Source organism: Protopterus annectens, chromosome 2.part1 (assembly GCF_019279795.1).
Source record: "Protopterus annectens isolate FY-2018-M chromosome 2.part1, PAN1.0, whole genome shotgun sequence".
In the NCBI taxonomy this organism is placed as follows: domain Eukaryota; kingdom Metazoa; phylum Chordata; order Ceratodontiformes; family Protopteridae; genus Protopterus; species Protopterus annectens.
In genome coordinates this window covers 142,063,598-142,085,667 of record NC_056729.1, presented here as the reverse complement: position 1 = coordinate 142,085,667, position 22,070 = coordinate 142,063,598, and positions in this window count along the sequence as shown.

Below are 22,070 nucleotides of genomic sequence, written 5' to 3'. Positions count from 1 at the left end.
CTTAAAACTCTGCAAACAGTAGTGCAGGATGTTTCCATTAAGAGACACTGCAAGACAGGAGTAAGCTAATAGAAGTGAAAACTGAAAAAGCTTCACTCAGAGCAGAAATGTTAGGGGCTGCCATAGCTGTCATAATGAGACATAGGCGACTTGCTGAGGGTGGTGACAATGCAGATGGTGCCAGACAACCCACAGTGAGGAGACGGAGAAGAGTGTACAGGCCCAGGGTCACCTACCACGGGTTACATGAGCTGGAGATAGTAGAGCGCTATAGAGTGGACAGAGAGCTCCTGCAGCAGATTGTTGAGCTGTGCAGGCTACGCCTCACACACAGAACCAACAGAGGGGAACCCATCCCAGTGGAAACCAAGGTATGTGTTGGCCTAAGAATACCAGCAACAGGTAACTTCCAGAGACCAACTGGCGATATGATGGGGATATCACAGGCATCAGCCTCCAGGGTACTACATCAGTTCCTGGATGCCATGTCAGCACATGTCGGTGATCATGTATATTTCCCCAATGCCCGTGAGGTATTGGCCAGCAATATGCGTCTCTTCCAGCAAATAGCGGAATACCCTGAGGTACTGGGTACTATAGACTGCACGCACATACGCATCAAAGCACCAGCAGGTGAGTGGGGTAGGGCCTACTTTAACCGCAAGGGCTTCCCCTCCATCAACTGCCAGGTCATGTGTGATGCCCAGGGCATAATAATGAATGTGTGTGCTGGCTGCCCTGGGAGTTATCACGATTCCCACATCTAGCATTTGGCGCAGCTGTACCAGACATTTGCCAATTGGGACATCCCACACGGACACCTAGTGGGGGATGCAGGTTATGCACTGGAGCCGTGGCTGATGACACCCATCAGAAACGCACACACCTGAACAGGAACGCCATAATGAGGCACACGCACAAACACGTAATGTGATAGAGCGTGTGTTTGGGCTGCTCAAGTCACGGTTCCGGTGTCTGGACACATCTGGTGGAGCCTTGCAGTACACACCAACTACATGTACCCAAATTGTCATGGTATGCGCTATGCTACATAATATGATCATGCGAAAACAGCTGCAGCAGGACCAGCATAGGGCCGGGCCAAACAGCCCCCCACCATTGCCAAGGCCATCACAGGCAGAGCGTGACTCGGAGGAGGAACAACCTGAGCCTGCCCCAGTAGGCAGAAGGAGGCGTGCCCAGTATGCCCTGGCCTTGGCAAAGAGGCAACGCATAGCACATACACTGGCACAGTAGGAACCCTGGGAATGATACCCTCTCTGACTCACTCATATAGTAACAGGGATGCCTAACATGACACAACCTGCTCTCAAACATGTACAGGGAGTGTAGTATGTGCATCCGACAGAGGCAGCCCTGCAGCACCACCTGAGGCATGATTGCCATGTGTCAAGGAATGTAACATCATCTAGTATATGCAAACATGAAGACCCTGCCTAACATCTCACCCTCACCAAGCATGATGCCACACTATGAAGACAAGAAGATCAAGTACAATAATTGGCTGAAGTAATGCAGTCAGTCAAAGGGGAGCCAATGTGTCACAGGCTGGGAAGATATGCGGAGTTTGACATGATGCACCACCTGCTATGGGTGGCATGCACCTAGCATGCCATGCCCCATGGATACTGGCAAAGGCTGTCAGTACCCACAACATGCCCTGAATAGGTAAGTCGCAAAACACACACCCAACCTCATAGGTTCTACAAGGGATAGGAACCTAGATGTAATACTACCCCATGACAGATGTACAAACAGCAAGATGTGTGCAGTGTAAACGCACACAGTAAGGAGAATGTAGATACCAGTCCTGTAATAGAGAACTGGGCAAGGCTCACAGCAGCACCCTAACACTACCAGGTCACACCTCATACTGTGCTGTACAGCCGCAAAACATGGAACAAGCTACAAAAGGAGGGTGACTAGCAAGAAATGGCAAGGATAACCACACCCCCATGTTGGTACCACAACAAGAAGCAGCATGGAATAGCCATGGTCAAATAACAATGGCTAAAACTGCCTCGCAGTAGATAGTCTGCTGCAGACCACTGTCCTAATACCAGGAACATCACCTGGCCTATGTCAGAATACATGAATATATCAAGCCCCCCAAACCACATTATATTGCTCGACTGAAAATACCCAGACATACACTGGTAGCATCGTACTAGCACCAACACAGTAGGGGAAAATTACCCAGATTCCATAAACCAAACTGCCCAGGAACAATGTACTACCCCCACAAGAGGGGTAAGCATACTGGATGTGATAATCAGCAACATGTGTACTGGATGGCAAGATGAGAAGTGTACCCCTCACTGGTAAGACAAGACCATAGAGTAAGCAGACTGGAAATACACACCCGACCCCAGTCCCTGGCCAGAATACCACAGTGAAAAACATGTGTAAAGTATAGGTTGCAGCCCTCAAAACCGATGTTGAATCCACAAAAGGCCCTGTGCAAGTGCAGAACATGGGACACACCACAGAACATGTTATACAGGCATTCCATGAACACAGCCAGGAATGCTTGGAGTATGCAATCACAAATAACAACAACACACAATGCCATACACGCAGACATCTGGCATGCTGGGCTCCAGCCATTACCAAACCATGCAAGAGAATGAGGAGATACCACATGATAGAGCAAACATAAAAAGGGAAGTAATCACTGGCCAGTAGTATGGCAACATCATATGTCCACACATACAATCCACTAAGTCCAGCCACAACAAGTATAACCTATGAATCCAGAGGCAATGTGACGCCAGTACCAAGTACACAGACAACCACAAAAATACCTATCCCAGCAGATGGTCCCCTGACATTGCAGATGCTGAGGTAACAGCCATCATCTGCAAAGCAGAACACACAGCAGCAAAGGTATGTGACGGTGTCCTGTGCTGAGGCCAACATGGACCCCAAGAGTAATGGAATGCAAAATCACACTACTGGCCAATGTCAGCCTTACCACAGGGTATGTACCCAAAGAGCAGTGTACAACAACAGTGGTCCATCACAACAAAGGGGTTGTCTGAATGGATACTCCAAACTAACACCCCAGGATCCTGACAAGCTTGTTCTGCACAGCTATGGAAAGGATCAGTATGTACCGCAGACAGAAGGCTAATGTGGACCTACTGATACCAGACCCGACACACTGTGGCTGTTGTAACTGCAGAACCGGCCCCTAAACATGTCAGACCCATTTGAAGCAGTCATTAAGGTCAGTGATGAGGGCTATGTGGTCCACACAGCGTAGCTGGACCGTGCACATGCTTCTAGACCATACCGTACGTGTTCAGTATGGATACGTTCACCAGCTTAAATATACACCCCTATGTCAGTAGAGGGGATGCAAAGCAGACCAAGGACAGAACTGACATGGTCAAACATGCTGCATCCATGCCAGACTACAAAGCGGATATAAGTGGCATCCCACAAGGCCTGGTCTTGCCCCCCCCCACCCCCGTTCTGTATACATGTCCCATAGGTATAGGCCAACATGGAAGGACTGTGACTGAGCATGTATGCAGAGGAGTACAAACAGCCCACTGTATCCGACCCCCAGCTGACACAAGAAACCCACAAAAGGGCCACCCACAAACAAACAGCTGTAGCCATAGCCAAGTCAGCAAGCTAATCGCAGAAATGTGTATAGACAACTACTGTGGATATACAGTAAGTGCCCACAAAATACCACACAGGTGTTAACCCATGAGGCACCTAACATGTAATGTGAGACCTGGGTACAAAAGGTGATAAATAACCTGCACTGGACAAACATGTGTCTGTAGTGTTCGCAGAAATATGTACCATATACCCACCCAAACATGAAGGCTGGCAGATGTAGATAAGGGGAAATCACTCTGGCTCTGCAGCCATCCTCCATCAGCATCACAACTGACTACAATAGCCCTTGTGGGATATACCGCAGCAGACACCTCCAACAACTGTAAAGTCCACAACAGTACCCCACCAGGGGTAGCAAAGAGCCTGAACAGATGCCATATGTTGCCTGAGTAAACAAACTGCAGCCCCACACACTGCCATCCTTCCTGGCTACAGGAAAGCTGTGCCTGATGTATGATGCCATGTCCAACCTGGAATGAATGAACATGTTGCACCTTGTACAATCTGAATGGCAGTGAGCTATGCACATGAGAGACCTGAACCCCAGCACTGACATACATAGGACAAGCTGTACAGAATGATCCATAACACAGAAGGCACCCCCACACTGCAGTAAACTCCTGGTACAGGTCAGCCAGAGTGCCACATATCGACACCCCTCAAGAGGCATCCTGATGAGTGTATGGGAGATGGTAGGCAACCCTGGGTATCACTGTTATGTCAGAGGTAGACAGAGGCACAGTATACCAACCATGACATATGTAATGGCAAACTCCAGTTACAATGTGTGTCGAAAGACAAACACACCCTGTGACTACCATCAGCAATGGCCTACAGAACATCGCTAGTGTTTGCCAATGTCCACCCATGTTGTGGAATACACTAGCAATGTTGGACAAGCCTGGTGTAGGTAGTCCATATCTGAACATATTGCAACATGGTCATATGTGCACAACTGGCCCCTACACAGCCTGTCGTGCTCACTATGAAGATGTCAAGCAGTGATAGGACTAAAGCCCAGGATACTGTCCACTACAGTGAAATACCAAACCAGTACACTATACGGTACTACAGTGTTAGGTCATTATGAAAGAATGTTGAGAACTGTCTGCAAAGTATCCCATGCAATTCCTGCAGGCACAGTATAATCCCTGTTGTGGCAGACACGAAGCAGTTGGCCAGTTAGTACACAACATGAAACCCAGCACACAATCATAAACGTGTGATAATGATGAAGGTCACACACACCCAAATATGTGTTGGACTTCAGAGTACAACATATGGAAAGCTCACACTGGGCATGCTCGCACACTTTGATAAATGAGGCATATGTCAGACAACATGCCATGGAAAGGCTGAACTGGGCATGCTCACACACTTAGGCCATATCTCTGTGTAGCAGTTGGCCACACATATCTGGTATTTGTACATGTCAGTCCAGGAACCAACCACAACACAGCAATCAGCCCAGTGCACACAGTAAATGACCACAGAGACATAAGTGATATAGTGGATCGCCGTCATATGCAAACATCTGTCACAGATACACAAGTTGGTCATAGGAACAGGGAATGCTATGGCAATAAAGACCTGCAAACAGTAGAACAGCACAACAAATATTGTGCATCCGACAATTGAACATATGGGTGTAGAGGTCAATACTAGGCTTCTTGCCCCAGGGAATGGCAGCTCAGCCAGAGTGTGCTTGGCATCTGCATCCCCAGGATAGTAGGCTACCGTGCCACTGTAAAGTAGGTCACAGAAGGCGACATGTGAGGCTAGTGAGCTGTGCCTTTGTCAAGCAGGGGCACCGGGGAGGTCTCAGGGATTGAATGTGCTAAGCCACAGCCATGTTGTCGGTGTGTGCTGTGAGAGGGTTGCTGAGGATCTCTGACAGTAGGTGTCCGTCAATAACAGACCGAGGGGAGCCCTACCTGCATTCTCTGGACGATTCCACTGTCAACACTGTGTTGTAATGAGTATGTGTGAATGAAGTGCCGTGCTGGAACCATCCACAGATGTCCTCCCTCTGTGGGCTACAGCTCTGCAATGTAGTAGGTCGCTCTGTCTGTTGAGCGAGCATATATGGCGGTGTACAGCTGACAGGTGTCTTGTTGTGGAGCAGTCATGGGTATATGTGGGATAGCATGACCAATGCAAACTGTACACATGCTCATAGGATGCAAGTGTCAAGGATTATGCTGAGTGGCCAGTATAGTCCTCCAGCATGGGTCCTCTGAAGTCATCCACCCCAGTCTACACAAGTGTAGAGTCTGCTTGTGCTAAACACAGTTTGTGTGCAGTGACAACCTTGCCTGGGGGTGGAGATGAGATATGGATGTCCAGGGAAAGGTGGACATGGGCAGGTATCAACAATGGTGGTCTACCTCTGGTGTGGAACAGTGAGTACCCACGTTGCAGATGGACAGGTGCAATATGTATTAACCCATGTGGCTGTGGTGTGTGGTTCTGCCATAGCACATGGACCCACAAATTGTAGTGGCGGTAGGGTAAAGTGGTAGAGGCCTGAGTAGTTCTCACACACAATATGCCTGTACCTGATGTTAACAACTGGAATGGTGTATGTGAATACCTGCATATCCTGGCACTGTTCCCAGGGAAGCTAAGTGTGTGTCCTGGATGTGGGTGTGGTGTGCTGGACTGGTTGTGTTGTGTGTTACAGGTCCTGTGGTCCCAAAGCATGGTATAGAACATAACCTGCCAGTGCGATGTGCATATCTGACCCTGATGTAGGTGGCTGCAAATGCATATATATGCTATCCCCCACCTGACAGGTAGTACGACATCTACAAACCTATGTGGAAATGAAGATGTCAGCACCCTAGAAATACTACAGGTGCAGAACAGATGCCCAGTAATTTGGATAGTGTGCTCTGCTAATGCGTTGCCCTCAAGTGTCATAATATAGTTAGGTAGGGGTTCGAATCCTGCAAATGCTCAGTGTGTGTGTATGTGTGTGGGTGAGTGGGGTTTGTGTGTGTGAGAGGGAAATGTCCCTTTTGGCAACTGGGAGAACACACTACAGGATGCACACTCCCCTTTCTAAACACAGATGATGTCAGCACCCTATAAGTACAGCAGGAGAAGGGAAACCTCCCAGTAATGCGAATAGCGCGCTCTGCTAATGCATCCGTCTCGAGTGTCATAACATAGTTAGGTAGTGGTATGAATCCTGCAAATGCCAAGTGTGTGTGTTTGGATGGGGGGGGTTATTGTGTGTGTGCGAATATGTATGAGGGATGTGCCCCTTTTGGCAACTGGGAGAACACACTACAGGATGCACACTCCCCTTTCTAAACACAGATGATGTCAGCACCCTATAAGTACAGCAGGAGAAGGGAAGCCTTCCAGTAATGCGAATAGCGCTCTGCTAATGCATCTGTCTCAAGTGTCATAGCATAGTTAGGTAGTGGTTTGAATCCTGCAAATGCCAAGTGTGTGTGTTTGGATGGGGTTGGTTATTCTTTGTGTGCAGATATGTATGAGAGAAATGTTCCTTTTGGCAACTGGGAGAACACACTACAGGATGTACACCCCCCTTTCTAAACACAGATGATGTCAGCACCCTATAAGTACAGCAGGAGAAGGGAAGCCTCCCAGTAATGCGAATAGCGTGCTCTGCTAATGCATTTCCCCTGTGTATCGTAATGTAGTTAGGTAGGAGTTTGAAACCTGTAAATGACATGAGTGTGTGTTTGCATGTGGGGAGTTTGTGTGTGTGCATTTCCGTATGAAAAACATGTTAGTTTTGGCAATCAGGTGATCACACTACCTGATGCACATTACCCTTTCAAAGTACTGATGTTGTCAGCACCCTATAAGTATAGCCAGAGACGAGGAACTATCTAGTAAACTGAACAGTGCGCTTTGCTAATGCGTCCCTCTCACGTGTCATGACTTAAGTAGGTAGGGGAATGAATCTTGCAAATGGCAAGTGTGCATGTGTGTGGGGGTAGTAGGGTGTGTGTAAATGCAAGTGTGAGGGAACAGATCCTTTTGGCAAATACTACAATACACCAGATGCTGCATACTCCACCAGTAAACACAGGGGATGTCACCACACTATCAGCACAGCCAAACAGGGCTAGTTGGCTAGTAATGCCAATAGTGTGCTCTGCTACTGTGTCTATTACCATTGTCAGAGTACAGATAGGCATGTTTTGGTAACCCACAACTGTCACGTGTGGTTGTGTCACACAGTATGACCTTGTGCGGGTTTTTGTACATAACAATGCATGCCATTGCCTAACCCAGCAATGGCATTGCACACATGATGTATGTGTGTGACACATACACATAAATACCTGTGACCTGCAGTAGTTACCATGTCTGACACATGCTTCATGTGGATAAATGGTATTAGCAATGTATACCAATATGACTGTGTCTTACTGTGCAGGGTCCGCACGTGGTATGTCCCTATACAGTGTGGGTGTCTATGGTGAAAGACCTACAGCAGGGGATACACATCTGGTCTAGGCCATATAGTGTACATGTAGTCAATGTACAGGTGCTGCATGTTCCCACCTGTTGTGGTAGTGGTAACATGTCATTCCACTGCAATTCGGTGACCACATGCTGTGAACTCTTCAACTAGAGTGTTGTAGCTACAGTAATGCTCACACACAATGTTCAGCTGGATGCAGTACGGCCTTATAAACACAGTTCATGAGACTGTCATATTGCCGGTGTTGTTATGGAGGATAGGTGGTCTTCCTGTGTATGTGAGGGTTGTGTGTGCCAGGCTATGAACCAGATGGCAGTCCGACACACTGTCAGCTGCACATGAGTAGGCCCTGATGGTTTGTGCTGTGCCAACAACCTGGAAGTGTGTGTATCTGTGTTACCTTGGGATACCACCCCCCTATCCATGTGTGTTACATGTGTAGGGGACAACAGGCATGGTATGGGGCATAACCTGTCAGTGATGGGTAACACCTGTGAGCCATGAATCATGCATCCGGTACTGCACAGACATTGCAGTTCACCATGCTGAGGGCAGTGTCTGGTGCATGCATCCTCCGGTGTACACTGCTGTTGTTGTGTAGCAGCACTGTTAGTGTCCTAACCTGTGTGATGCCCATGGAGGTCGCTATGTAAACCATGTCCTGCAGCATAAGGCAGTATGTGTGTACCAAGGAGCCTTGCCATTATACATCGGGCCATGGGTGTCATGTGCAAGATGACCCGTGCACATCAATGTGGCTTCCCTAGCATGTAAGCACATGTTGACAGCCAGTGGATACCCTATGAATGACAGTGGAGACTGAGCATAATGTAGACATACAACAGCCTTCCCACATATAGTGGTAGAATACCTGGTGAGGGTATGTTGGCAACCAACATCAGGCTCATACTGGCCTGTGCCACATGCTGAGAGATCCATTCTATGTTCCCTATCATGTAGTCCAGGGAGGTATGTCCCAGGCAGCCACACTGGCATGGTCAATGAGTGAGTCATATCTGTCCATGCCTCTGTCTGACCTGTATGCATGTGTGCTGTGGTGGACCATAGTGCCCCTGAGTCATATCACTGTGACCTTCACCAGATACAGCCTGTTGAGCTGGACCCCAGTGCAGCACACATGACAGGTACCTGACACATCTGTACCAGGTGTGTTGTGTAGCCCTACAGGCTGTGGGTGTGTGGCACAGGGGATGTGCGTGCCATGTGTGGCATGTGCTCTGTTCCGGCGAAACATATGCCTGTGTGCCAGCTGCGGAGGTGTGTGATGCCCAGGCAGGCTGCTAGTCTGAGTCCCCATGTATTCCCCAGTGTGTTCAGCATGCTGTCAGTGTGTGTCAATGTCTGACTGGTATTGTCGTCACTGTAATATATTGTATTGATTTATTTATTTATCCTACATTTGTTGACTGGGATAGCCCAACTGGATGCATGTCCATTTCCAGGGGAGGCCCGTGGAGACAAGCTACGAGGGTAGCAGATACAGCATTACAGAATACTAGCATTACATAGTACAAACAGATTATTTACAGAGATTACATAAGTAAGCAAGTCAAACATGTTCCACAGGTTAATGTTAGACCTGAGCACAAGCCAGGATTAAATTGAAATTACACAGTAAAGTGGTTCACAGAAGTTACACATTCGAGTTAGCCAGGCTTGATACATTGACATAGCCAGTTACGTGACAAATGTTGCTTGAGTCTACTGTTAAATGACCTAAGGTGGACATTAGGGTAATATCAGCTGGAAGTGAGTTCCAGGATCTACTTACAGGGTTTGCAAAGAGAGAATCACCAGCTGTGTTATTAAACTTGCTAGTTTGAAGTAGTACATTGTTAGAGGATCGAAGCGGTCTAGGATTGTTATAGGGGGTGATAATAATTTAAGTGCAGGAGTATTGTCTGGATTATAGAGGATTTTATAGGCCATAATCAGTTGATTATACTGTATTAGGCTGGGTATTGCAAGCCAACCAAGCTGATTTAGATTGATGCAATGATGTGTCCTAAAAGGCAGGCCAGTGGCAAACCTGGCAATGTCATTGTAGCAAATCGAGTGCTTGTTAAGGACAGTCTTGTTCATATGTGAGAGTAGAGGGGATGCATACAGAAGGGCTGAAACAAGGTGTGAGCGAGCTATGGCACCTTTAGCTGGAGGGGCTAGGAAGGCTTTAATTCTGTAAAGTGACCCTAGCTTTCTATTGATGGCTTTGCTAATCTGGTTAACATGTATGTCACATATGAGATTATTGTCTATGATGACACCTAATAGTTTCGGAGATGGGTCAGGGGAGATTATTGTGCCATCAGTTGATGTTATGGTAACGGTGAAAGTGGTAGACCTACGTGTTGGTGGAATAACAGCAGTTTATTTTGATTGGGATTTAGGATCAGACAATGTTCAGAAAGCCAGTTTGCTATTGTATTAAAGGTGGTCTGGGTAGCTGACCATAACTCTACTGGAGATGTGGCTGAGCAGATCAGAGTAGAGTATACAGCATATTGGATACAGCTGACTTTTGGGATGACAGTATAACAGTCGTTAATGACGATGGAGGACAGCAAGGGCCCTAGGATAGAACCTTGTGGTACTCTGAGGGTGTTAGGTAGAAGGTTAGAGGGTTTGTTCTGCCAGAGGCCGGCCTGCTGTCGACCATGCAGGTAGGATTGACACCATTGGAAGGCTCCAGTATCTAGACAGTCTGTGCAGGGTGTGGAGTACAAGTTGGTGATCAACCATATCGTATGCCTTTGAGTTATCCAAAAGAGGGCTGTGGATATATAATTAATGTTGCAAGTATGGCTTATGGTGTTAGTAATGGCTAGGAGGCCTGACGTAGTGCTGTGATGAGGATGTAAGCCATGCTGAGTGTCTGCCATAATGCGAGTTTGGATTAGGTGGTGCATGACTTGTCTATGATGAAAGTTTCCATAATCTCTGCAAGTGGAGAGAGTATAGCTATTGGCCTATAATTGGAGACTTCAGTAGAGCTGCCTCCTGTGTGAAGTGGGATTACATATGACATTTTCCAGATGGTGGGAAAGTTAGATTCTAACATGGTTCCTTTAATTACCTTTGAGACGGGGTAAGCAATAGCATCATCTGGTTTTGATAGATACTCAGCAGGGAGATGATCAGCAGACAGTGTAGTGGGTTTCACTGTTACAATCAAGGTACGGAGAAGTGAAGTGGCGACTGGTTGGCAGCTGGACGCAAGTAGTTTTCTAGGGGTGCTGCTTTCTGGACCAGGGGAGCTAGGAGGTAGATGGCTAGCTAGGGCCTGCAATGTCTCAGTAAAGGACTGGTCAAAGCTATCAGGAACATCTTCAGGGGTATTATCAATAGTAGCATCAGGGATTGGGGTTGACGTTTGTCCTGGACGTAGTATATATGACATGCCACCTGACAGGGTATGGCATTACTGGGTTCAGAGACCAGTCCCAGATTGGCTGTGTGGTGGCATCCCACATGTGTTGTATGTTCCTGGCCAAGGGTGATGGCTGACTGCATACATGTGGCAGCTGTGACAATGACACATGACTCACATAAACCACGACTGGACCATAGAGGCGATTCACAGGTTACCTTTGCACATGCCACCCTAGTAGTGTGATTGCCATGGCGAGTACCAACACATAGGGCCAATGGAAACAACATACTGAAGGTGTGTATGTGTGGGTGGACTGCCACTGTTTCATAGCACTGACATATAGACTGCACACGTGGGTAAATGCCAGGTAAGGCGTGTGCAATGTGTCACAGGCAACGACATGCGTACAGGACAGAATACCACAGTGAAAACGTGTAAAGTATAGGTTGCAGCCCTCAAAACCGATGTTGAATCCACAAAAGGCCCTGTGCAAGTGCAGAACATGGGACACACCACAGAACATGTTATACAGGCATTCCATGAACACAGCCAGGAATGCTTGGAGTATGCAATCACAAATAACAACAACACACAATGCCATACACGCAGACATCTGGCATGCTGGGCTCCAGCCATTACCAAACCATGCAAGAGAATGAGGAGATACCACATGATAGAGCAAACATAAAAAGGGAAGTAATCACTGGCCAGTAGTATGGCAACATCATATGTCCACACATACAATCCACTAAGTCCAGCCACAACAAGTATAACCTATGAATCCAGAGGCAATGTGACGCCAGTACCAAGTACACAGACAACCACAAAAATACCTATCCCAGCAGATGGTCCCCTGACATTGCAGATGCTGAGGTAACAGCCATCATCTGCAAAGCAGAACACACAGCAGCAAAGGTATGTGACGGTGTCCTGTGCTGAGGCCAACATGGACCCCAAGAGTAATGGAATGCAAAATCACACTACTGGCCAATGTCAGCCTTACCACAGGGTATGTACCCAAAGAGCAGTGTACAACAACAGTGGTCCATCACAACAAAGGGGTTGTCTGAATGGATACTCCAAACTAACACCCCAGGATCCTGACAAGCTTGTTCTGCACAGCTATGGAAAGGATCAGTATGTACCGCAGACAGAAGGCTAATGTGGACCTACTGATACCAGACCCGACACACTGTGGCTGTTGTAACTGCAGAACCGGCCCCTAAACATGTCAGACCCATTTGAAGCAGTCATTAAGGTCAGTGATGAGGGCTATGTGGTCCACACAGCGTAGCTGGACCGTGCACATGCTTCTAGACCATACCGTACGTGTTCAGTATGGATACGTTCACCAGCTTAAATATACACCCCTATGTCAGTAGAGGGATGCAAAGCAGACCAAGGACAGAACTGACATGGTCAAACATGCTGCATCCATGCCAGACTACAAAGCGGATATAAGTGGCATCCCACAAGGCCTGGTCTTGCCCCCCCCCCCCCCCTCTGTATACATGTCCCATAGGTATAGGCCAACAAGGAAGGACTGTGGCTGGGCATGTATGCAGAGGGGGAAAAACAGCCCACTGTATCCCGCCCCCAGCTGACACAAGAAACCCACAAAAGGGCCACCCACAAACAAACAGCTGTAGCCATAGCCAAGTCAGCAAGCTAATCGCAGAAATGTGTATAGACAACTACTGTGGATATACAGTAAGTGCCCACAAAATACCACACAGGTGTTAACCCATGAGGCACCTAACATGTAATGTGAGACCTGGGTACAAAAGGTGATAAATAACCTGCACTGGACAAACATGTGTCTGTAGTGTTCGCAGAAATATGTACCATATACCCACCCAAACATGAAGGCTGGCAGATGTAGATAAGGGAAATCACTCTGGCTCTGCAGCCATCCTCCATCAGCATCACAACTGACTACAATAGCCCTTGTGGGATATACCGCAGCAGACACCTCCAACAACTGTAAAGTCCACAACAGTACCACCAGGGGTAGCAAAGAGCCTGAACAGATGCCATGTGTTGTCTGAGTAAACAAACTGCAGCCCCACACACTGCCATCCTTCCTGGCTACAGGAAAGCTGTGCCTGATGTATGATGCCATGTCCAACCTGGAATGAATGAACATGTTGCACCTTGTACAATCTGAATGGCAGTGAGCTATGCACATGAGAGACCTGAACCCCAGCACTGACATACATAGGACAAGCTGTACAGAATGATCCATAACACAGAAGGCACCCCACACTGCAGTAAACTCCTGGTACAGGTCAGCCAGAGTGCCACATATCGACACCCCTCAAGAGGCATCCTGATGAGTGTATGGGAGATGGTAGGCAACCCTGGGTATCACTGTTATGTCAGAGGTAGACAGAGGCACAGTATACCAACCATGACATATGTAATGGCAAACTCCAGTTACAATGTGTGTCAAGACAAACACACCCTGTGACTACCATCAGCAATGGCCTACAGAACATCGCTAGTGTTTGCCAATGTCCACCCATGTTGTGGAATACACTAGCAATGTTGGACAAGCCTGGTGTAGGTAGTCCATATCTGAACATATTGCAACATGGTCATATGTGCACAACTGGCCCCTACACAGCCTGTCGTGCTCACTATGAAGATGTCAAGCAGTGATAGGACTAAAGCCCAGGATACTGTCCACTACAGTGAAATACCAAACCAGTACACTATACGGTACTACAGTGTTAGGTCATTATGAAAGAATGTTGAGAACTGTCTGCAAAGTATCCCATGCAATTCCTGCAGGCACAGTATAATCCCTGTTGTGGCAGACACGGGCAGTTGGCCAGTTAGTACACAACATGAAACCCAGCACACAATCATAAACGTGATAATGATGAAGGTCACACACACCCAAATATGTGTTGGACTTCAGAGTACAACATATGGAAAGCTCACACTGGGCATGCTCGCACACTTTGATAAATGAGGCATATGTCAGACAACATGCCATGGAAAGGCTGAACTGGGCATGCTCACACACTTAGGCCATATCTCTGTGTAGCAGTTGGCCACACATATCTGGTATTTGTACATGTCAGTCCAGGAACCAACCACAACACAGCAATCAGCCCAGTGCACACAGTAAATGACCACAGAGACATAAGTGATATAGTGGATACACGTCATATGCAAACATCTGTCACAGATACACAAGTTGGTCATAGGAACAGGAATGCTATGGCAATAAAGACCTGCAAACAGTAGAACAGCACAACAAATATTGTGCATCCGACAATTGAACATATGGGTGTAGAGGTCAATACTAGGCTTCTTGCCCCAGGGAATGGCAGCTCAGCCAGAGTGTGCTTGGCATCTGCATCCCCAGGATAGTAGGCTACCGTGCCACTGTAAAGTAGGTCACAGAAGGCGACATGTGAGGCTAGTGAGCTGTGCCTTTGTCAAGCAGGGGCACCGGGGAGGTCTCAGGGATTGAATGTGCTAAGCCACAGCCATGTTGTCGGTGTGTGCTGTGAGAGGGTTGCTGAGGATCTCTGACAGTAGGTGTCCGTCAATAACAGACCGAGGGGAGCCCTACCTGCATTCTCTGGACGATTCCACTGTCAACACTGTGTTGTAATGAGTATGTGTGAATGAAGTGCCGTGCTGGAACCATCCACAGATGTCCTCCCTCTGTGGGCTACAGCTCTGCAATGTAGTAGGTCGCTCTGTCTGTTGAACGGCGCATATATGGCCGGTGTACAGCTGACAGGTGTCTTGTTGTGGAGCAGTCATGGGTATATGTGGGATAGCATGACCAATGCAAACTGTACACATGCTCATAGGATGCAAGTGTCAAGGATTATGCTGAGTGGCCAGTATAGTCCTCCAGCATGGGTCCTCTGAAGTCATCCACCCCAGTCTACACAAGTGTAGAGTCTGCTTGTGCTAAACACAGTTTGTGTGCAGTGACAACCTTGCCTGGGGTGGAGATGAGATATGGATGTCCAGGGAAAGGTGGACATGGGCAGGTATCAACAATGGTGGTCTACCTCTGGTGTGGAACAGTGAGTACCCACGTTGCAGATGGACAGGTGCAATATGTATTAACCCATGTGGCTGTGGTGTGTGGTTCTGCCATAGCACATGGACCCACAAATTGTAGTGGCGGTAGGGTAAAGTGGTAGAGGCCTGAGTAGTTCTCACACACAATATGCCTGTACCTGATGTTAACAACTGGAATGGTGTATGTGAATACCTGCATATCCTGGCACTGTTCCCAGAGAAGCTAAGTGTGTGTCCTGGATGTGGGTGTGGTGTGCTGGACTGGTTGTGTTGTGTGTTACAGGTCCTGTGGTCCCAAAGCATGGTATAGAACATAACCTGCCAGTGCAATGTGCATATCTGACCCTGATGTAGGTGGCTGCAAATGCATATATATGCTATCCCCCACCTGACAGGTAGTACGACATCTACAAACCTATGTGGAAATGAAGATGTCAGCACCCTAGAAATACTACAGGTGCAGAACAGATGCCCAGTAATTTGGATAGTGTGCTCTGCTAATGCGTTGCCCTCAAGTGTCATAATATAGTTAGGTAGGGGTTCGAATCCTGCAAATGCTCAGTGTGTGTGTATGTGTGTGGGTGAGTGGGGTTTGTGTGTGTGAGAGGGAAATGTCCCTTTTGGCAACTGGGAGAACACACTACAGGATGCACACTCCCCTTTCTAAACACAGATGATGTCAGCACCCTATAAGTACAGCAGGAGAAGGAAACCTCCCAGTAATGCGAATAGCGCGCTCTGCTAATGCATCCGTCTCGAGTGTCATAACATAGTTAGGTAGTGGTATGAATCCTGCAAATGCCAAGTGTGTGTGTTTGGATGGGGGGGGTTATTGTGTGTGTGCGAATATGTATGAGGGATGTGCCCCTTTTGGTAACTGGGAGAACACACTACAGGATGCACACTCCCCTTTCTAAACACAGATGATGTCAGCACCCTATAAGTACAGCAGGAGAAGGGAAGCCTTCCAGTAATGCGAATAGCGCACTCTGCTAATGCATCTGTCTCAAGTGTCATAGCATAGTTAGGTAGTGGTTTGAATCCTGCAAATGCCAAGTGTGTGTGTTTGGATGAGGGGGGTTATTGTTTGTGTGCAGATATGTATGAGGGAAATGTTCCTTTTGGCAACTGGGAGAACACACTACAGGATGCACACTCCCCTTTCTAAACACAGATGATGTCAGCACCCTATAAGTACAGCAGGAGAAGGGAAGCCTCCCAGTAATGCGAATAGCGTGCTCTGCTAATGCATTTCCCCTGTGTATCGTAATGTAGTTAGGTAGGAGTTTGAAACCTGTAAATGACATGAGTGTGTGTTTGCATGTGGGGAGTTTGTGTGTGTGCATTTCCGTATGAAAAACATGTTAGTTTTGGCAATCAGGTGATCACACTACCTGATGCACATTACCCTTTCAAAGTACTGATGTTGTCAGCACCCTATAAGTATAGCCAGAGACGAGGAACTATCTAGTAAACTGAACAGTGCGCTTTGCTAATGCGTCCCTCTCACGTGTCATGACTTAAGTAGGTAGGGGAATGAATCTTGCAAATGGCAAGTGTGCATGTGTGTGGGGTAGTAGGGTGTGTGTAAATGCAAGTGTGAGGGAACAGATCCTTTGGCAAATACTACAATACACCAGATGCTGCATACTCCACCAGTAAACACAGGGGATGTCACCACACTATCAGCACAGCCAAACAGGGCTAGTTGGCTAGTAATGCCAATAGTGTGCTCTGCTACTGTGTCTATTACCATTGTCAGAGTACAGATAGGCATGTTTTGGTAACCCACAACTGTCACGTGTGGTTGTGTCACACAGTATGACCTTGTGGTTTTGTACATAACAATGCATGCCATTGCCTAACCCAGCAATGGCATTGCACATGATGTATGTGTGTGACACATACACATAAATACCTGTGACCTGCAGTAGTTACCATGTCTGACACATGCTTCATGTGGATAAATGGTATTAGCAATGTATACCAATATGACTGTGTCTTACTGTGCAGGGTCCGCACGTGGTATGTCCCTATACAGTGTGGGTGTCTATGGTGAAAGACCTACAGCAGGGGATACACATCTGGTCTAGGCCATATAGTGTACATGTAGTCAATGTACAGGTGCTGCATGTTCCCACCTGTTGTGGTAGTGGTAACATGTCATTCCACTGCAATTCGGTGACCACATGCTGTGAACTCTTCAACTAGAGTGTTGTAGCTACAGTAATGCTCACACACAATGTTCAGCTGGATGCAGTACGGCCTTATAAACACAGTTCATGAGACTGTCATATTGCCGGTGTTGTTATGGAGGATAGGTGGTCTTCCTGTGTATGTGAGGGTTGTGTGTGCCAGGCTATGAACCAGATGGCAGTCCGACACACTGTCAGCTGCACATGAGTAGGCCCTGATGGTTTGTGCTGTGCCAACAACCTGGAAGTGTGTGTATCTGTGTTACCTTGGGATACCACCCCCCTATCCATGTGTGTTACATGTGTAGGGGACAACAGGCATGGTATGGGGCATAACCTGTCAGTGATGGGTAACACCTGTGAGCCATGAATCATGCATCCGGTACTGCACAGACATTGCAGTTCACCATGCTGAGGGCAGTGTCTGGTGCATGCATCCTCCGGTGTACACTGCTGTTGTTGTGTAGCAGCACTGTTAGTGTCCTAACCTGTGTGATGCCCATGGAGGTCGCTATGTAAACCATGTCCTGCAGCATAAGGCAGTATGTGTGTACCAAGGAGCCTTGCCATTATACATCGGGCCATGGGTGTCATGTGCAAGATGACCCGCACATCAATGTGGCTTCCCTAGCATGTAAGCACATGTTGACAGCCAGTGGATACCCTATGAATGACAGTGGAGACTGAGCATAATGTAGACATACAACAGCCTTCCCACATATAGTGGTAGAATACCTGGTGAGGGTATGTTGGCAACCAACATCAGGCTCATACTGGCCTGTGCCACATGCTGAGAGATCCATTCTATGTTCCCTATCATGTAGTCCAGGGAGGTATGTCCCAGGCAGCCACACTGGCATGGTCAATGAGTGAGTCATATCTGTCCATGCCTCTGTCTGACCTGTATGCATGTGTGCTGTGGTGGACCATAGTGCCCCTGAGTCATATCACTGTGACCTTCACCAGATACAGCCTGTTGAGCTGGACCCCAGTGCAGCACACATGACAGGTACCTGACACATCTGTACCAGGTGTGTTGTGTAGCCCTACAGGCTGTGGGTGTGTGGCACAGGGGATGTGCGTGCCATGTGTGGCATGTGCTCTGTTCCGACGGAACATATGCCTGTGTGCCAGCTGCGGAGGTGTGTGATGCCCAGGCAGGCTGCTAGTCTGAGTCCCCATGTATTCCCCAGTGTGTTCAGCATGCTGTCAGTGTGTGTCAATGTCTGACTGGTATTGTCGTCACTGTAATATATTGTATTGATTTATTTATTTATCCTACATTTGTTCACTGCGATAGCCCAACCGGCTGCATCTCCATTTCCAGGGAGGCCCAGGAGACAAGCTACGAGGGTAGCAGATACAGCATTACAGAATACTAGCATTACATAGTACAAACAGATTATTTACAGAGATTACATAAGTAAGCAAGTCAAACATGTTCCACAGGTTAATGTTAGACCTGAGCACAAGCCAGGATTAAATTGAAATTACACAGTAAAGTGGTTCACAGAAGTTACACATTTGAGTTAGCCAGGCTTGATACATTGACATAGCCAGTTACGTGACAAATGTTGCTTGAGTCTACTGTTAAATGACCTAAGGTGGACATTAGGGTAATATCAGCTGGAAGTGAGTTCCAGGATCTACTTACAGGGTTTGCAAAGAGAGAATCACCAGCTGTGTTATTAAACTTGCTAGTTTGAAGTAGTACATTGTTAGAGGATCAAGCGGTCTAGGATTGTTATAGGGGGTGATAATAATTTAAGTGCAGGAGTATTGTCTGGATTATAGAGGATTTTATAGGCCATAATCAGTTGATTATACTGTATTAGGCTGGGTATTGCAAGCCAACCAAGCTGATTTAGATTGATGCAATGATGTGTCCTAAAAGGCAGGCCAGTGGCAAACCTGGCAATGTCATTGTAGCAAATCGAGTGCTTGTTAAGGACAGTCTTGTTCATATGTGAGAGTAGAGGGATGCATACAGAAGGGCTGAAACAAGGTGTGAGCGAGCTATGGCACCTTTAGCTGGAGGGGCTAGGAAGGCTTTAATTCTGTAAAGTGACCCTAGCTTTCTATTGATGGCTTTGCTAATCTGGTTAACATGTATGTCACATATGAGATTATTGTCTATGATGACACCTAATAGTTTCGAGATGGGTCAGGGGAGATTATTGTGCCATCAGTTGATGTTATGGTAACGGTGAAAGTGGTAGACCTACGTGTTGGTGGAATAACAGCAGTTTATTTTGATTGGGATTTAGGATCAGACAATGTTCAGAAAGCCAGTTTGCTATTGTATTAAAGGTGGTCTGGGTAGCTGACCATAACTCTACTGGAGATGTGGCTGAGCAGATCAGAGTAGAGTATACAGCATATTGGATACAGCTGACTTTTGGGATGACAGTATAACAGTCGTTAATGACGATGGAGGACAGCAAGGGCCCTAGGATAGAACCTTGTGGTACTCTGAGGGTGTTAGGTAGAAGGTTAGAGGGTTTGTTCTGCCAGAGGCCGGCCTGCTGTCGACCATGCAGGTAGGATTGACACCATTGGAAGGCTCCAGTATCTAGACAGTCTGTGCAGGGTGTGGAGTACAAGTTGGTGATCAACCATATCGTATGCCTTTGAGTTATCCAAAAAGAGGGCTGTGGATATATAATTAATGTTGCAAGTATGGCTTATGGTGTTAGTAATGGCTAGGAGGCCTGACGTAGTGCTGTGATGAGGATGTAAGCCATGCTGAGTGTCTGCCATAATGCGAGTTTGGATTAGGTGGTGCATGACTTGTCTATGATGAAAGTTTCCATAATCTCTGCAAGTGGAGAGAGTATAGCTATTGGCCTATAATTGGAGACTTCAGTAGAGCTGCCTCCTGTGTGAAGTGGGATTACATATGACATTTTCCAGATGGTGGGAAAGTTAGATTCTAACATGGTTCCTTTAATTACCTTTGAGACGGGGTAAGCAATAGCATCATCTGGTTTTGATAGATACTCAGCAGGGAGATGATCAGCAGACAGTGTAGTGGGTTTCACTGTTACAATCAAGGTACGGAGAAGTGAAGTGGCGACTGGTTGGCAGCTGGACGCAAGTAGTTTTCTAGGGGTGCTGCTTTCTGGACCAGGGGAGCTAGGAGGTAGATGGCTAGCTAGGGCCTGCAATGTCTCAGTAAAGGACTGGTCAAAGCTATCAGGAACATCTTCAGGGGTATTATCAATAGTAGCATCAGGGATTGGGGTTGACGTTTGTCCTGGACGTAGTATATATGACATGCCACCTGACAGGGTATGGCATTACTGGGTTCAGAGAGACCAGTCCCCAGATTGGCTGTGTGGTGGCATCCCACACATGTGTTGTATGTTCCTGGCCAAGGGTGATGGCTGACTGCATACATGTGGCAGCTGTGACAATGACACATGACTCACATAAACCACGACTGGACCATAGAGGCGATTCACAGGTTACCTTTGCACATGCCACCCTAGTAGTGTGATTGCCATGGCGAGTACCAACACATAGGGCCAATGGGAAACAACATACTGAAGGTGTGTATGTGTGGGTGGACTGCCACTGTTTCATAGCACTGACATATATGACTGCACACGTGGGTAAATGCCAGGTAAGACGTGTGCAATGTGTCACAGGCAACGTACATGCGTACAGGACAGACAGTGACGTTCTGTCATGTGTAAGGTTGACATACATATGGTACGCTATGCAGATGTCACTAGCAGTCTACAGAAGCACTGTAACTCTGCATTGCAGGTGTAAGCAGTGTTCCAGGGACCCCAAGCGAACATGCATGCAAACAAAGCTACAGTACACAGGGCTGGAAGTACTGCATTATACAACATAGAAGGGGTAACAATAACAGTAAGTAACAATGCAAATATGTAGGCACTATCAACATGTACCCAGGAATACGCAGCACAGATGCCCATGGTAGAACCGATATTATGTCATACTTATTTGTGATCTGGACTACACTGGTACTGCACACATATCTAGATGCGCGAACATCCACATGGCATAGTCATTGTGGGCATCTTGACACCATTACTGTACATGTCCACCATTGCATATCACTACTTGTGTTAGCTTTCACCCTGTGCTACCCATGTATGCGGCTATCTGTTGACAACCTTACCACCGGCATGCAATTATGTGCAGCTGTTATACTTTGGTATGTACTATGGGTGCAGATAACAATTCAGGACATTCATACAGTTACTACAGCAGGCACGCTGGGGTACACACACAGTCATAGCAACACACTGTACTGTTACCAACATGATACTAC